Source organism: Schistocerca piceifrons, chromosome 9, assembly GCF_021461385.2.
Source record: "Schistocerca piceifrons isolate TAMUIC-IGC-003096 chromosome 9, iqSchPice1.1, whole genome shotgun sequence".
Classification (NCBI taxonomy): domain Eukaryota; kingdom Metazoa; phylum Arthropoda; class Insecta; order Orthoptera; family Acrididae; genus Schistocerca; species Schistocerca piceifrons.
The window spans coordinates 54,957,178-54,972,783 of NC_060146.1; positions in this window are offsets into that span (position 1 = coordinate 54,957,178).

Below are 15,606 nucleotides of genomic sequence, written 5' to 3' on the forward strand. Positions count from 1 at the left end.
ATTCTTGCTTGTTAGTTGCACGATTACGTAACGACTATAAGGCTCACATACTTAGAACATATACTGGTACTGCTAATGAGATTCTAATGCAACATTTTGGTTTACTTGAAAATACGTTCTGGATTTAAGGTACTTTCTGTGAGATACCAGATGAGACAGTGGCTAGTTTATGTGACAGCTACACGATTTTATCACGTCGCTACTAATGCGGGCAATTTACAATGTTGCTTTTGCGGTGTATCTGTTTTATATCTGGACAGTTTTCTGAATTCTTCTGGAAACTAAAACATGTTTTAGTAGTAACTTTTGTGGTATAGCAACAATGAGACAGCCTTTTTCGTGGCAGAACAATACGTTACTGTACAGTACTTTCTTCATCACGCCAATAAGCATAATAACAACGATAACTATACGCAAAGCATTTCACTTTTGTTTATCATGAGGTAAGTACATTGAATTCTGCAGAACTTAGCTTTCGGAGGACAATAACTACGACACTTCCACAGAGATTATCTTACAGCAAGACGCACATTTAGCGCTACAGGACACGTATTTGAGTGATTAATTTTGCACTTAAATCATTTATTTTTAAAGATATTTGAAGTACAATGATACAAAGGTTTTCCGTGACACATTTCATTCCATTGCTGTAATCTGTAACACCTGAGGGTATTATTCATTAATCCTCAGGGGGGTACACGCTTACTTTGTGTACCGTGTGTGTCGCAAGCACAAGGAGCCCTAGCTAATATGGTATTTGCTTATACAACTTTACACATCGGTACCATATTTCTCTAACACAGAATCACACAGCTATCTGTTCATCTAACTGAGAGAGACAAACTTTTTTACTACGGCAGTGACAGATGTTTACGTAATTACAACGTTGAATAACTTCACACTCACGAAATTGTATTTTGTCTGTACTGTGTGAACTGTTCAGATTTTTTCGGAACCATTGTGATGCTATGAGAGCTTTGAATGATGTATTTGGTATGGGATCATGATTTTTAAAGTAAGTTTGAGGTGGATGGCACTATTGAAATGAGCAGTGAATTCTTTTTAGGTTTTGAAATTATTGCAGAAAAATACGACGATTTTGAGATTTGACTGAGGTGTTATGATGTTATTTTTACGACGACGATGTGTATTATGCTGCTGAGGTATGTTTATGGTCAATAAGCTGATGCTATATGAGGAATTTGATTATGCTATGTATCTGTTATGATGAAATATTGAAGAAGTGTCGACGAATATTTATATGTGTAATAAGGTAAGGAGTAATGAACAGTGGTTAGGGACTCTGACTTGTGAAAAAGGATGTTGGAAACCAAGAATCGTACTTTAAGAATTATGAAATGTGTGTACATGCATGAATGTATTACAATGCCACTGAAAATTTTTTGGACTCTGTTATATTTACAGGATTTTGTTTCTACAGATTTGTAATGCAAATTCTTGACCTGTGAAATATTTTTATATGAGACTGTCACTGTAGCGGAAACTGCTGTCGTAAATATTTCGGTAAGAAAGTTAAGTGACCACCTGCACGTAATGCGTGTGGGCACCCAGCTGGGCGACAGTCGCCTGAAAAAAAAAAAAGCCATTAGCGTGTGCCTTTCAGAGGCACAGGTGGAGAAAAAAAGGGACGCCATTATCCTCGCTATTGACATTCCTTTGTAGAAAGCATCGCAAATACGACACGCTCATAACTTGGAAACATTCTTACATCTGCACACCTGATTACGACAAGTATCTATCTACGAGAATTGAGAGAATTTCCACTAACTTATGAAATGCCTCATGACTACTGAATGATTATTTTATGCTTTACTTTGTACATAATTGCTTATTTCATTTGATATCTGGTTTCCAGCTGTCTTGCAGCATTGGTTTCATAAAATAAAATTAAATACATTTGCTAATGTGAACACTTTCTGTCAACAGATCTATTAAATAATTATTTTATGACCCACATTCTTCGAAAAAGGAGCTCTTGGAATGGAAAGAACAATAAGAAGGGACTAATAACAGTAACTGCATATATCATTTTCTTTTCAAGTACTTGGTAATTTCTTTTGTAGAAATAGTTGTGGTGCACCACTTTAATTCCATAGATATTAAGATGTGATTATACATTTCCCTTATCTGCATTGTTATCTTTAGTGTACTATTTTTTCTGCTTGAGCTATGTCATGTTTAGGTATAAGCTATTTCATTTTCTGCTGCTGTTTGCCATGCATAGTGCTACTAAATTTCACTTTGTATTACTCTGTTAAGCTAGTTTTACTACTGATTTATTTTTCTTGTTTGCTGCACAGTGCCTTATATTAGTTGTAATATTGCAATTGCTTTGCCTATTTAAATTTTTTGTCATTGATGTTTGTGTTAATTGTTTTGTGCTGCTGCATTGCCTTGTCCCTTAGTTTAGCATCTGAGCTCAGTAGTTTTAAGTTAGCTTAAGAGGGGGTAGACTATATAAGAAACTAACTATGATGAATTGGAAGAAATGCATTGAGAAGATATAAGAAAATGGTTTGGCCAAAAAAAAAAAAAGGTAGTGTACAGTGGAGAAAAACTATTTTGAAAGAGGATGTGAACAGAATACAGAAAGTAGGCTTAGATAGTACTTTTGGGAGTAATGATGAACAAAGGGAGATCTCCATGCAAAATACTGGAGTAAAACAAACCCTGTCCTTTCCTTTTGTATCATCCCTCTATATGTCAGTGTACCCTTGTGTATTTGTGTTTTTCCTGTCTTTATGTATTTAGCTGATGAGAGCTATGTTGTAGAATTTTTCTAATACTATGTTATTAACTTTGTAAAGATGTTGAGACATTATTTATTCTGTTTTGTTGCTCATATGTGAAGGAGATGTTTCATAAGTTATTCTGATCTTTATGTATGTACTTATGTCATAATTCTTGTAACACTGATATGGATGTTTATTTCTATTCTTTTGTAAAGCCTGTTTTACTACAAATGTTATCTGCACTATTATTTTCTTTAATGATGTATTTTGTACCTTTGTTATTGTTTTTTTATGTTATAAAATTGTAATTGACACCAGTTCATCAAATTAAGTAACTTGTAAGTTACATTTCACTGCACACGTTTCTGTTGGTCATAGTATATGGACAATATGTGAGAAGTAGGGACTGATAGTGTTTGCACGTGTGTTAATGATTCAGCAAGGGACTGGATAACAGCATTGCTGGTTCTAAGGACAATTCCAGAAACTTTGTGAGTGCACAAGTGGTGGTTTATGGACTTGCTATATTGTCCGCAAGACTCTTCGATGGTGATTGTGCACCTGCACATTTGCAACAGATGGCTGCTGGCCGTCTCTACAAGGACTACAGTGGGTCTGCGTCTTTGCTGCCTCACCAGTACCATTATTTCTACAAGGACTGCAGTGGGTCTGCGCCTCTAGTGGCCCACCAATATCGTAATCTCTACCAGGACTACAGTGGGTCTGCTCTGTGATGACCTACCAATACTCTTCAAAACGTCGAATGACTCTGCTGTGGGTTTGCTCTGTTGTGGCCCATTACTTGTCTGCATGTCAAGAGTCAGCACTGTCTTTCCATTCGAAGGACAACACTACATCTTCAAGACTGCATGGAAATCCACTACTTCTGTGTGCATTTTCTTTTACTGCTCAGACTTTGAGAAAAACACTTTGATGAACGATTAGGACTGTCTTTATGGACTGTGAGAAAGTTTAGCTTTTGACCAACATTGTATCAATAAGTGTGTGCATTTGATTTCTTTATTATTGTAATTATGAAAAATTTTATCAAGTCATTATTGGCCACTGCCCAAAACAATTTGTAAAATTTTTTGTGGGGAGCATGGGGGCTATGTAAGTAGGCTGTTTAGGTTTTCTTATTGGTAACGCCACGTAGCGCTCTGTGTGAGAATCGCTGGCTGTGTTGTGTGTTGTCTGTGGCTAGTTTTCATTGTTGTCTGCCATTGTAGTGTTGGGTAGCGGCAGCTGGATGTGAACAGCGCGTAGCGTTGCGCAGTTGGAGGTGAGCCGCCAGCAGTGGTGGATGTGGGGAGAGCGATGGCGGAGTTTTGTAATTTGTCATGAACTACTATATATATATTATGACTATTAAGGTAAATACATTGATTGTTCTCTATTAATATCTTTCATTTGCTAACTATCCCTATGAGTAGTTAGTGCCTTCCATAGTTTGAATCTTTTATTTAGCTGGCAGTAGTGGCGCTCGCTGTATTGCAGTAGTTCGAGTAATGAAGGTTTTTGTGAGGTAAGTGATTTCTGAAAGGTATAGTTTAATGTTACTCAGGGCCATTCTTTTGCAGGGATCTTTGATAGTCAGATTGTACTGCGCTAAAAATATTGTGTGTCAGTTTAAGCACAGTCATGTATAAATTGTTCAAAGGGGACGTTTCAAATGTTACTCCTATGGACAGAAACCGCCGTTTTGAATTTTGTGTTGAATCCCGATGCAATTTCTTTGTTTCATGGACAATGTGAAGGTCCAGGGGTTACAGTAAACCTGCTGTTGTGCATTGGAATCTAACACTGGGCTAACAGGAAAGGCCCAAAGATCAGACTCTTCGAAACGTTACTCCTATGGACAGAAACCGGCATTGTGAATTTTGTATTGAATCACGATGCAACATCTGTGTTTCATCGTAAATAGAAGGTCCAAGGATTACAGTAAACCTGCCATTGAGCATCGGAATCTGACACTGGGCTCATAGGAAAGATCCAAAGAACAGACTCTCCGAATCGTTACTCCCGTGGACAGAAATCGACAATGTGAATTTTGTGTTGAATCCCGTTGCAATTTCTTTGTTATATCGTCAATGTGAAGGTCCAACGTTTACAGTAAACCTGCTGTTCTGCATCGGAATCTAACACTGTGCTCCCAGGAGAGGCCCAAACAGCAAACTCTGCTAAATGTTACTCCTGTGGACAGAAACCGCCGTTATGAATTTTGTGTTGAATTCCGATGCAATTTCTTTGTTTCATGGACAATGTGAAGGTCCAGAGGTTACCGTTAACCTGCTGTTGTGCATTGGAATCTAACACTGGGCTCCCAGGAAAGGCCCAAAGATCAAACTCTTCGAAACGTTACTCCTATGGACAGATATCGGCATTGTGAATTTTGTAAAGAATCACGATGCAATATCTGTGTTTCATGTAAATGGAAGGTCCAAGGGTTACAGTAAACCTGGTGTTGTGCAACGAAATCTAACACTGGATTCCCAGTAGAGGCCCAAACAGCACTCTTCTAAATGTTACTCCTGTGGGCAGAAACTGCCATTGTGAATTTTGTGTTGAATCCTGATGCAATTTCTTTGTTTCATCGACAATGTGAAGGTCCAAGGGTTACAGTAAACCTGCTGTTGTGCATCGGAATCTAACACTGGGCTCACAGGAGAGGCCCAAACAGTAGACTCTTCTAAATGTTCCTCCTGTGGACAGAAACCGTCATTGTGAATTTTGTGTTGAATCCCAATGCAATTTCTTACTTTCATCGACAATGTGAAGGTCCAAGGGTTACAGTAAACCAGCTGTTGTGCATCGGAATCTAACACTGTGCTCACAGGAGAGGCCCAAACAGTAGACTCTTCTAAATGTTACTCCTGTGGACAGAAACCGCCATTGTGAATTTTGTGTTCATACACCGATGCAATTTCTTTGTTTCATCGACAATGTGAAGGTCCAAGGGTTACAGTAAACCCGCTATTGTGCATCGGAATCTAACACTGTGCTCCCAGTAGAGGCCCAATCAGCAGACTGTTCTAAATGTTACTCCTGTGGACAGAAACCGCCATTGTGAATTTAGTGTTGAATCCCGATGCATGTTCTATGTTTCATCGACAATGCGAAGGTACATGGGTTACAGTAAACCTGCTGTTGTGCATCGGAATCTAACACTGGGCTCCCAGGAGAGGCCCAACGGGCAGACTATTCTAAATGCTACTCCTGTGGACAGAAACCGCCACTGTGAATTTTGTGTAGAATCCCGATTCAATTTCTTTGCTTCAACGTAAATGTGAAGGTCCAAGGGTTACAGTAAACCTGCTGTCGTGCATCAGAATCTAACACTGGGCTCTCAGGAGAGGCTCAACAGCAGACTCTTCTAAATGCTATTCCTGTGGACAGAAACCGACACTGTGAATTTTTCTATGAATCTTGATAAAATTTCTTTGTTTCATCGACAATGTGAAGGACCAAGGGTAACAGTAAACGTGCAGTTGTGCATTGGAAACTAACACTGGTCTCCCAGCAGAGGCCCAAACAGCAGACTCTTCGAAATGTTACTCCTCTGGACAGAAAAGGCCATTGTGAATTTTGTGTCGAATCCCGATGCAATTTCTTTGTTTCATCGACAATGTGAAGGTCCAAGGGTTACAGTAAACCTGCTGGTGTGCATCGAAATCTAACACTGGGCTCCCAGTAGAGACCCAAACAGCAGACTCTTCTAAATGTCATTCCTGTGGATAGAAACCTCAATTGTGATTTTTGTGTTGAATCCCGATGGAATTTCTTTGTTTCATCGAGAATGTAAATGTCCAAGGGTTACAGTTAACCTGCTGTTGTGCATCGGAATTACTACGCTGGACTCCCAGGGAGGCCGAAACAGCAGACTCTTCTAAATGTTACTCCTGTGGACTGAAACCGCCAGTGTGAATTTTGTGTTGAATCCCGATGCAATTTCTTAGATTCTTCGACAATGTGAAGGTCCAAGGGTTACAGTAAACCTGCTGTCGTGCATCGGAATCTAACACTTGGCTGCCAGGAGAGGCCCAAAAAGCAGACTCTTCTAAATGTAACTCCTGTTGACAGAACCCGCCATTGTGAATTTTGTGTTGAATCCCGATGCAATTTCTTTCATTCACCGACAACGTGAAGGTCCAAGGGTTACAGTAAACCTGCTGTTGTGCATCGGAATCTAACACAGGGCTCTCAGGAGGGGCCCAAACCGCAGACTCTTCAAAATGTAACTCCTCTGGACAGAAACTGCCATTGTGAAATTTCTGTTGAATCCCGATGCAATTTCTTTGATTGATCGGGAATGTGAAGGACCAAGGGTTTCAGTAAAAATGCTGTTGTGCATCGGAATCTAACACTGGGCTGCCAGCAGAGGCCCTAACAGCAGACTCCTCTGTATGTTACCCCTGTGGACCGAACCCGCAATTGTGAATGTTGTGTTGAATCCCGATGCAACTTCTTTAATTCACGACAATGTGAAGGTCCAAGGGTTACAGTAACCCTGCTGTTGTGCATCGGTATTTAACACTGGGCTCCCAGGAAGGGCAAAAAACCGCAGACTCATCTAAATGTTACTCGTCTGGACAGAAACTGCCATTGTGAATTTTGTGTTGAATCCCGATGCAGTTTCTTTGTTTCATCGACAATGTGAAGGTCCAAGGGTTACAGTAAACCTGCTGTTGTGCATCGGAATCTAACACTGGGCTGCCAGGAGAGACCCTAACAGCAGAATCACCTAAATGTTACTACATTGGACTGAATCCGCCAGTGTGAAGTTTGTGTTGAATCCCGGTGCAATTTCTTTGCTTCATCGACAATGTGAAGGCCCAACGGTTGCAGCAAATCTGCTGTTGTGCATCAGAATCTAACACTGGGTTCCCAGGAGAGGCCCAGACAGCAGACTCTTCCAAATGTTACTCCTGTGGACAGAAACCGCCATTGTAAATTTTGTGTTGAATCCCAATGCGATTTCCTTGTTTCATCGACAATGTGAAGGTCCAAGGGTCGCAGTAAACCTGCTGTTGTGTATCGGAATATAACACTGGGCTCCCAGAAGCGGCGTAAATAACAGAGTCTTCTGAATGGTACTCCTGTGGAAAGAAAACCCCTATTGTGAATTTTGTTTCATCGAAAATGTGAAGATCCAAGAGTTACAGTGAACCAGGTGTTGTGCATTGGAATCTACCAGTGATCTACCAGGAGAGGTCCAAACAACAGCCTCTTCTAAATGTTACTCCTGTGGACAGAAACCGACATTGTGAATTTTGAGTTGAATCCCGATGCAATTTCTTTGTTTCATAGACAATGTGAAGGTCCAAGGGTTACAGTAAACCTGCCCTTGTGCATCGCAATCTAACACTGCGCTCCCTGCAGAGGACCAAACAGCACACTCTTCTAAATGTTACTCTTCTGGACAGAAACCACAATTGTGAATTTTGTTTGGAATTCCGACACAGTCATTATAATTGCTCGACAATGAAAACGTCCTAGACTTACAGTTTTCCTACAGTTGTGCATCGGAATCTAACACTGGGCCCCCAGGAGAGGCCCAAACCGCAGACTCTTCTAAATGTAAGTACTGAGGACAGAAATCGCCATTGTGAAATTTGTGTTGAATCCCGATGCAATTTCTTTGTTTCATCGAAAATATGAAGGTCCATGGGGTACAGTGAACCTGGTGTTGTGCATTGGAATCTATCACTGGGCTCCCAGGAGAGGCCCAAATAACTGCCTCTTCTAAATGTTACCCCTGTGTACAGAATCCGCCATTGTGAATTTTGTATTGAATCTCGATGCAATCTCTTTGTGTCATCAACAATGTGCAGGTCCAAGGGTTACGGTAAACATGCTGTTGTGCATCGGAACCTAAGAGTGGGCTCCCAGGAGAGGCACAAACAGCAGGCTCATCTAAATGTTACTCTAGTGGACAGAAACCGCCAATGTGAATTTTGTGTTGAATCCCGGTGCAATTTCTTTGTTTCATCGACAATGTGAAGGTCCAACGGTTGCAGCAAATCTGCTCTTGTGCATCGGAATCTAACAGTGGGCTCCCAGGAGAGGCCCAAACAGCAGATTCTTCTATATAATACTCCTGTGGACAGAAACCGACATTGTGAATTTTGTGTTGAATCCCGTTGCAATTTCTTTGTTTCATCGAAAATGTGAAGGTCCAAGAGTTACAGTGAACCAGGTGTTGTGCATTGGAACCTAACAGTGGGCTCCCAGGAGAGGCCCAAACAGCAGACTCTTCTAAATGTTACTCCCATGGACAGAAACCGACATTGTGAATTTTGTGTTGAATCCCGTCGCAATTTCTTTGTTTCATCGACAATGTGAAGGTCCAAGGCTTACAGTAAACCTGCTGTTGTGCTTCGGAATCTAACACTGGGCTCCCTAGAGAGGCCCAAACAGCAGACTCTTCTAAATGTTACTCCTGTGGACAGAAACCGCCATTGTAAATTTTGTGTTTAATCCCGATGCATTTTCTTTGTTTCATCGACAATGTGAAGCTCCAAGGTTTACAGTAGACCTGCTGCTGTGCATGGGAATCTAACACTGGGCGCCCAGGAGAGACCGAAACAGCAGATTCTTCTAAATGATACTCCTGTGACAGAAACTGCGATTCTGAATTTTGTGTAGAATCACGATGCAATTTCCATGTTTCATCGACAATGTGAAGGTCCAAGGGTTACAGTAAACCTGCAGTTGTGCATCGGTATCTAACAGTGGGCTCACAGGAGAGGCCCAAACAGCAGATTCTTCTAATTGTTCCTCATGTGGACAGAAACTGCCATTGTGAATTTTGTGTTGAATCCCGATGCAATTTCCTTGTTCTATCGACAATGTGGAGGTCCAAGGGTTGCAGTGAACCTGCTGTTGTGCATCGGAATATAACACTGATCTCCCAGAAGAGGCGTAAATGACAGACTCTTCTAAATGTTACTACTGAGGGCAGAAACCGCCATTGTGAATTTTGTGTTGAATCCCGATGCAATTTCTTTGTATCATCGACAATGTGAAGGTCTAAGGGTTACAGTACACCTGCTGTTCTGCATCGGAATCTAACACTGGGCTCCCAGGAGAGGCCCAAATAACTGACTCTTATAAATGTTACCCCTGTGTACAGAAACCGTCTTTGTGAATTTTGTGTTGAATCCCGATGCAATTTCTTTGTGTCATCGACAATGTGAAGGTCCAAGGGTTACTGTAAACCTGCTGTTGTGCATCGGAATCTAACAGTGGGCTCCCAGGAGAGGCCGAAACAGCAGACTCTTCTAAATGATATTCCTGTGGACAGAAACCACCATTGTGAATTTTGTGTTGACTTCCTATGCAATTTCTTTGTATCATCGATAATGCGAAGGTCCAAGGGTAACTGTAAACCTGCTGTTGTGCATCGGAATCTAACAGTGGGCTCCCAGGAGAGGCCCAAACAGCAGACTCTTCTAATTGTTACTGTTGTGGACAGAAACTACCATTGTGAAATTTGCGTTGAATCCCGATGCAATTTCTTTGTTTCATCGAAAATGTGAAGGGCCAGGGGTTACAGTAAACCTGCTGTTGTCCATCGGATTCTAGCACTGGGCTCCCAGGTGAGGTCCAAACAGCAGACTCTTCTATTTGTTACACCTGTGGACAGAAACCGCCGTTGTGAATTTTGTTTTGAATCCCGATGCAGTATCTTTGTTTCATCGAAAATGTGAAGGGCCAGGGGTTACAGTAAACCTGCTGTTGTGCATCTGAATCGAACGCTGGTCCCCCAGGAGAGGCCCAAACGGCAGACTCGTCTCAATGTCACTCCTGTGGACAGAAACCACCATTGTGAATTTTGTGTTGAATCCCGATGCAATTTCTTTGTTTCATCGACAATGAGAAGGTCCAAGGGGTACAGTAATCCTGCTATTGTGGATCGGTTTCTACCACTGGGCTCCTAGGAGAGGCCCAAACAGCAGACTCTTCTCAATGTTACTCCTGTGGACAGAATCCGCCATTGTGAATTTTGTGTTGAATCCCGATGCAATGTCTTTGCTTCATCGTCAATGTGAAGGTCCAAGGCTTACAGTAAACATGCTGTTGTGCATCGGAATCTAACACTGGGCTTCCAGGAGTGGCCCAAACAGCAGACTCATCTAAATGTTACTCCTGTGGACAGAAACTGCCATTGCGAATTTAGTGTTGAATCCCGATGCAATTTCATTGTTTCATCGACAATGTGAAGGTCCAAGGGTTACAGTAAACCTGCTGTTGTGTGTCGGCTTCTAACACAGGGCTCCCAGGGGAGGCCCAAAGAACTGACTCTTGTAATTGTTACTGCTGTGGACAGAAAGAGCCATTGTGAATATTGTGTTGAATCCCGAAGCAGTTTCAGTGTTTCATCGACAATGTGATGTTCCAACGGTTACAGTAAACCTGCTGTTGTACATTGGAATCTAACACTGGGCTCCCTGGAGAGGACCAAACTGCAGACTCTTCTAAATGTTTCTCCTGTGGACAGAATCCACCATTGTGAATTTTGTGTTGAATCCCTATGCAATTTCCTTGTTTCATCGACAATGTGAAGGGCCAAGGGTTACAATAAACCTGCTTTTTTGCATCTGAATCTAATACTGGGCTCCCAGGAGAGGCCAAACAGCAGACTCTTCTAAATGTCACTCCTGTGGACAGAAAACGCCTTTGTGAATTTTGTGTTGTAGCCTGATGCAATTTCTTTGTTTTATCGACAATATGCAGTTCCAAGTGTTACAGTAAACCTGCTGTTGTGCATCGGGTTGTAACACCGGGCCCCCAGGACAGGCCCAAACAGCAGACTATTCTGAATATTACTCCTGTGGGCAAAAACCGCCATTGTGAATTTTGTGTTGAATCCCGATGCAATTTCTTTGTTTCATTGACAATGTGAAGGGCCAAAGGTTGTAGCAAATCTGCTGTTGTGCATCGCAATCTAACAGTGTGCTCCGAGAAGTGGCCCAAACAGCAAAACCTTCTATATGTTACTCCTGTGGACAGAAACCGCCACTGTGAATTTTGTGTTTAACCCCGATGCAATTTCTTTGTGTCATCGACAATGTGGAGGTCCAAGGCTTACAGTAAACCTGCTGTTGTGCAACGACATCTATCACAGGGCTCCCAGGAGAGGCCCAAACAGAAGACTCTTCCAAATGTTACTCCTGTGGAAAGAAACCGTCATTGTGAATCTTGTGTTGATTCCCGATGTAATTTCCTTGTTTTATCGACAAGGTGAACCTCCAAAGTGTACAGTAAACCTGCTGTTGTGAATCGGAGTCTAACACTGCGCTCCCAGGAGAGAGCGAAACGACAGGCTCTTCTAAATGTAACTCCTGTGGACAGAAACTGCCATTTTGAATTTTGTGATGAATCCCGATGCAATTTCTTTGTTTCATCGACAATGTGATGTTCCAAAGGTTACAGTAAACCTGCTGATGTGCAATGGAAACTCACACTGGGCTCCCTGGAGAGGCCCAAACTGCAGACTCTTCTAATTTTACTCCTGTGGTCAGAAACCACCACTGCGAAATTTGTGTTGAATCCCGATGGAATTTCTTTGTTTCATCAACAAAGTGAAGATGAAAGGATTACAGTAAACCTGCTGTTGTACATCGGAATCTAACACTGAGCTCCCAGGAGAGGCCCAAACTGCAGCCTCTTCTAAATAATACTGCTGTGGACAGAAACCGCCATTGTGGATTTTGCGTTGAATACCGTTGCAATTTCTTAGTCTCATCGACAGTGTGAAGTACCAAGGGTTACAGTATACCTGCAGTTGTGCATCGTAACCTAACACTGGGCTCCCAGGAGAGGCCTAAACAGCAGACTCTTCTAAATGTTACTACTGTGGACAAAAAGCGGCATTGTGAATTTTGTGTTGAATCCCGATGCAATTTCTTTGTTTCGTTGACAATGTGAAGGTCCAAGGGTTACAGTACCCCTGCTGTTGTGTATCGAAATCTAACACTGGGCTCCCAGGAGAGGCCCAAACAGCAGGCTCTTCTAATTGTTACTCCAGTGGAGAGAAACCGCAATTGCGAATTTCGTGTTGATTCCCGATGCAGTTTTTTTGTTTCATCGACGATGTGAGGGTCCAAGGGATACAGTAAACCTGCTGTTGTGCATCGGAATCTAACACTTGGCTACCAGGAGAGGCCCTAACTGGAGACTCTTCTAAATGTTGCACCTGTCGACAGAAAATGCCATTGTGAATTTTGTGCCGAATCCCGATGCAATTTCTTTGTCTCACCGACAATGTGAAGGCCAAGGGTTACAGAAAGCCTGCTGTTGTGCATTGGAACCTAACAGTGGTCTCCCAAGAGACGCCCAAAGAACCGGCTCTTCTAAATGTTACACCTGTGGACAGAAACCGCCATTGTGAATTTTGTGTTGTATCCCGATGCAATTTCTTTGTTTCATCGACAATGTGGAGGTCCAAGGGATACAGTAAACCAGCTGTTGTGCATCGGATTCTAGCACGGGCCTGCCAGGTGAGGTCCGAACAGCAGACTGTTCTAATTGTTCTTCCTGTGGACAGAAAGCGCCATTGTGAATTTTGCTTTGAATCCCAATGCAAAATCTTTGCTTCATCGACAATGTGAAGGGCTAAGGGTTACAGTAAACCTGCCGTTGTGCATAGGAATCTAACACAGGGCACCCTGGAGAGGTCTAAACAGCAGACCCTTCTAAACGTTACTCCTGTGGACAGAAACCGCCAGTGGAATTTTGTGTTGAATCCCGATGCAATTTCTTTCTTTCATCGACAATTGGAAGGTCAAAGGGTTACAGTAAACTAGCTGTTGTGCATCGGAATCTAACACTGGGCTCCCTGGACAACTCCAAACTACAGGATCTTCTAAATGTTACTCCTGTGGACAGAAACCAACATTGTGCATTTTGTGTTGAATCCCGATGCAATTTCTTTGTTTCGTCGACAATGTGAAGGGCCAAGTGTTACAGTAAACCAGCTCCTGTGCATCGGAATCTAACACTGCGCTCCCAGGAGGGGCTCAGACAGCAGACTCTTCTAAAAGTTACTCTTGTGGACAGAAAGAGCCTTTGTGAATTTTGTGTTGAATCCCGATGATATTTCTTTGTTTCATCGACAATGTGAAGGTCAAGAGTTACAGGAAACCTGCTGTGTACATCGGAATCTAACACTGGGGTCCCAGGAGAGGCCCAAACAGCAGACTCTTCTAAATGTTACTCCATTGGACAGAAAGCGCGATTGTGAATTTTGTTTTGAATCCCGATGCAATATCTTTGTTTCTTCGACAATGTGAAGGGCCTCGGGTTGCAGTAAACCTGCTGTTGTGCATCGGAATCTAACACTGGGCTCCCTGGAGAGGCCCAAACAGCAGACTCTTCTAAATGTTACTCCTGTGGACAGAAACCGCCATTGTGAATTTTTTGTTGAATCCGGATGCAATTTCTTTGTTTCATCGTCAATGTGAAGGTCCAAGAGTTACAGTAAACCTGCTGTTGTGCAACGGAAACTAACACTGGGCTCCAAGGAGAGGCCCAAATTGCAGACTCCTCTAAATGTTGCTACAGTGGACAGAAAGTGCGATTGTGAATTTTGTGCCGAATCCCGATGCAATTTCTTTGTTTCATCGACAAGTGAAGGGCCAAGGGTTGCAGTAAACCTGCTGTTGTGCATCGGAATCTAACACTGGTCTCCCAATAGACGCCCATAGATCTGGCTCTTCTGAATGTTACACCTGTGGACAGATACCGCCATTGTGAATTTTGTGTTGTATCCCGATGCAATTTCTTAGTTTCATCGACAATGTGAAGGTCCAAGGGTTATAGTAAACCTGCTGTTGTGTATCGAATTCCAACACTGGGCTCCCAGGAGAGGACAAAGTCCTGACTCTTCTAACTGTTACTCCTGTGGACAGAAGCCGCCATTGTGAATTTTGTGTAAAATGCCGATGCAATTTCTTTGTTTTATCTACAATGTGAAGGGCCATGTGTTACAGTAAACCTGCTGTTGTGCATCGGAATCTAACACTGGGCTCCCAGGAGAGGCCCAAACAGCAGACTATTCTAGATGTTACTCCTGTGGACAGAAACCGCCGATATGAATTTTGTGTTGAATCCCGATGCAATTTCTTTGTTTCATCGACAATGTGAAGGTCCAAGAGATACAGTAAACCTGCTGTTGTGCATCGGAATTTAACACTAGGCTCCCAGGAGAGGCCCAAACAGCAGACTCTTCTAAATGTTACTCCACTGAACAGGAATCGCGATATTGCATTTTGTGCCGAATCCCGATGCAATTTCTTTGTTTCATCGACAATGGAAGGGCCCAGAGTTACAGTAACCCTGATTTAGTGCATCGGAATCTAACACTTGGCTACCAGGAGAGCCCCTAACTGGAGACTCTTCTAAATGTTACTCCTGTGGAGAGAATATGCCATTGTGAATTTTGTGCCGAATCCCGATGCAATTTCTTTGGTTCACCGACAATGTGGAGGGCCAAGGGTTACAGAAAACCTGCTGTTGTGCATCGGAATCTAACAGTGGTCTCCCAAGAGTCGACCAAAGAACCGGCTTTTCTAAATGTTACACCTGTGGACAGAAACCGCCATTGTGAATTTTGTGTTGTATCCCGATGCAATTTCTTTGTTTCATCGACAATGTGAAGTCCAAGAGTTACAGAAAACCTGCTGTTTTGCAACGGAAACTAACACTGGGCTCCCAGGGGAGGCCCAAATTGCAGACTCCTCTAAATGTTGCTCCAGTGGACAGAAAGCGCGATTGTGAATTTTGTGCCGAATCCCGCTGCAATTTCTATGTTTCATCGACAAGTGAAGGGCCAAGGGTTGCAGTAAACCTG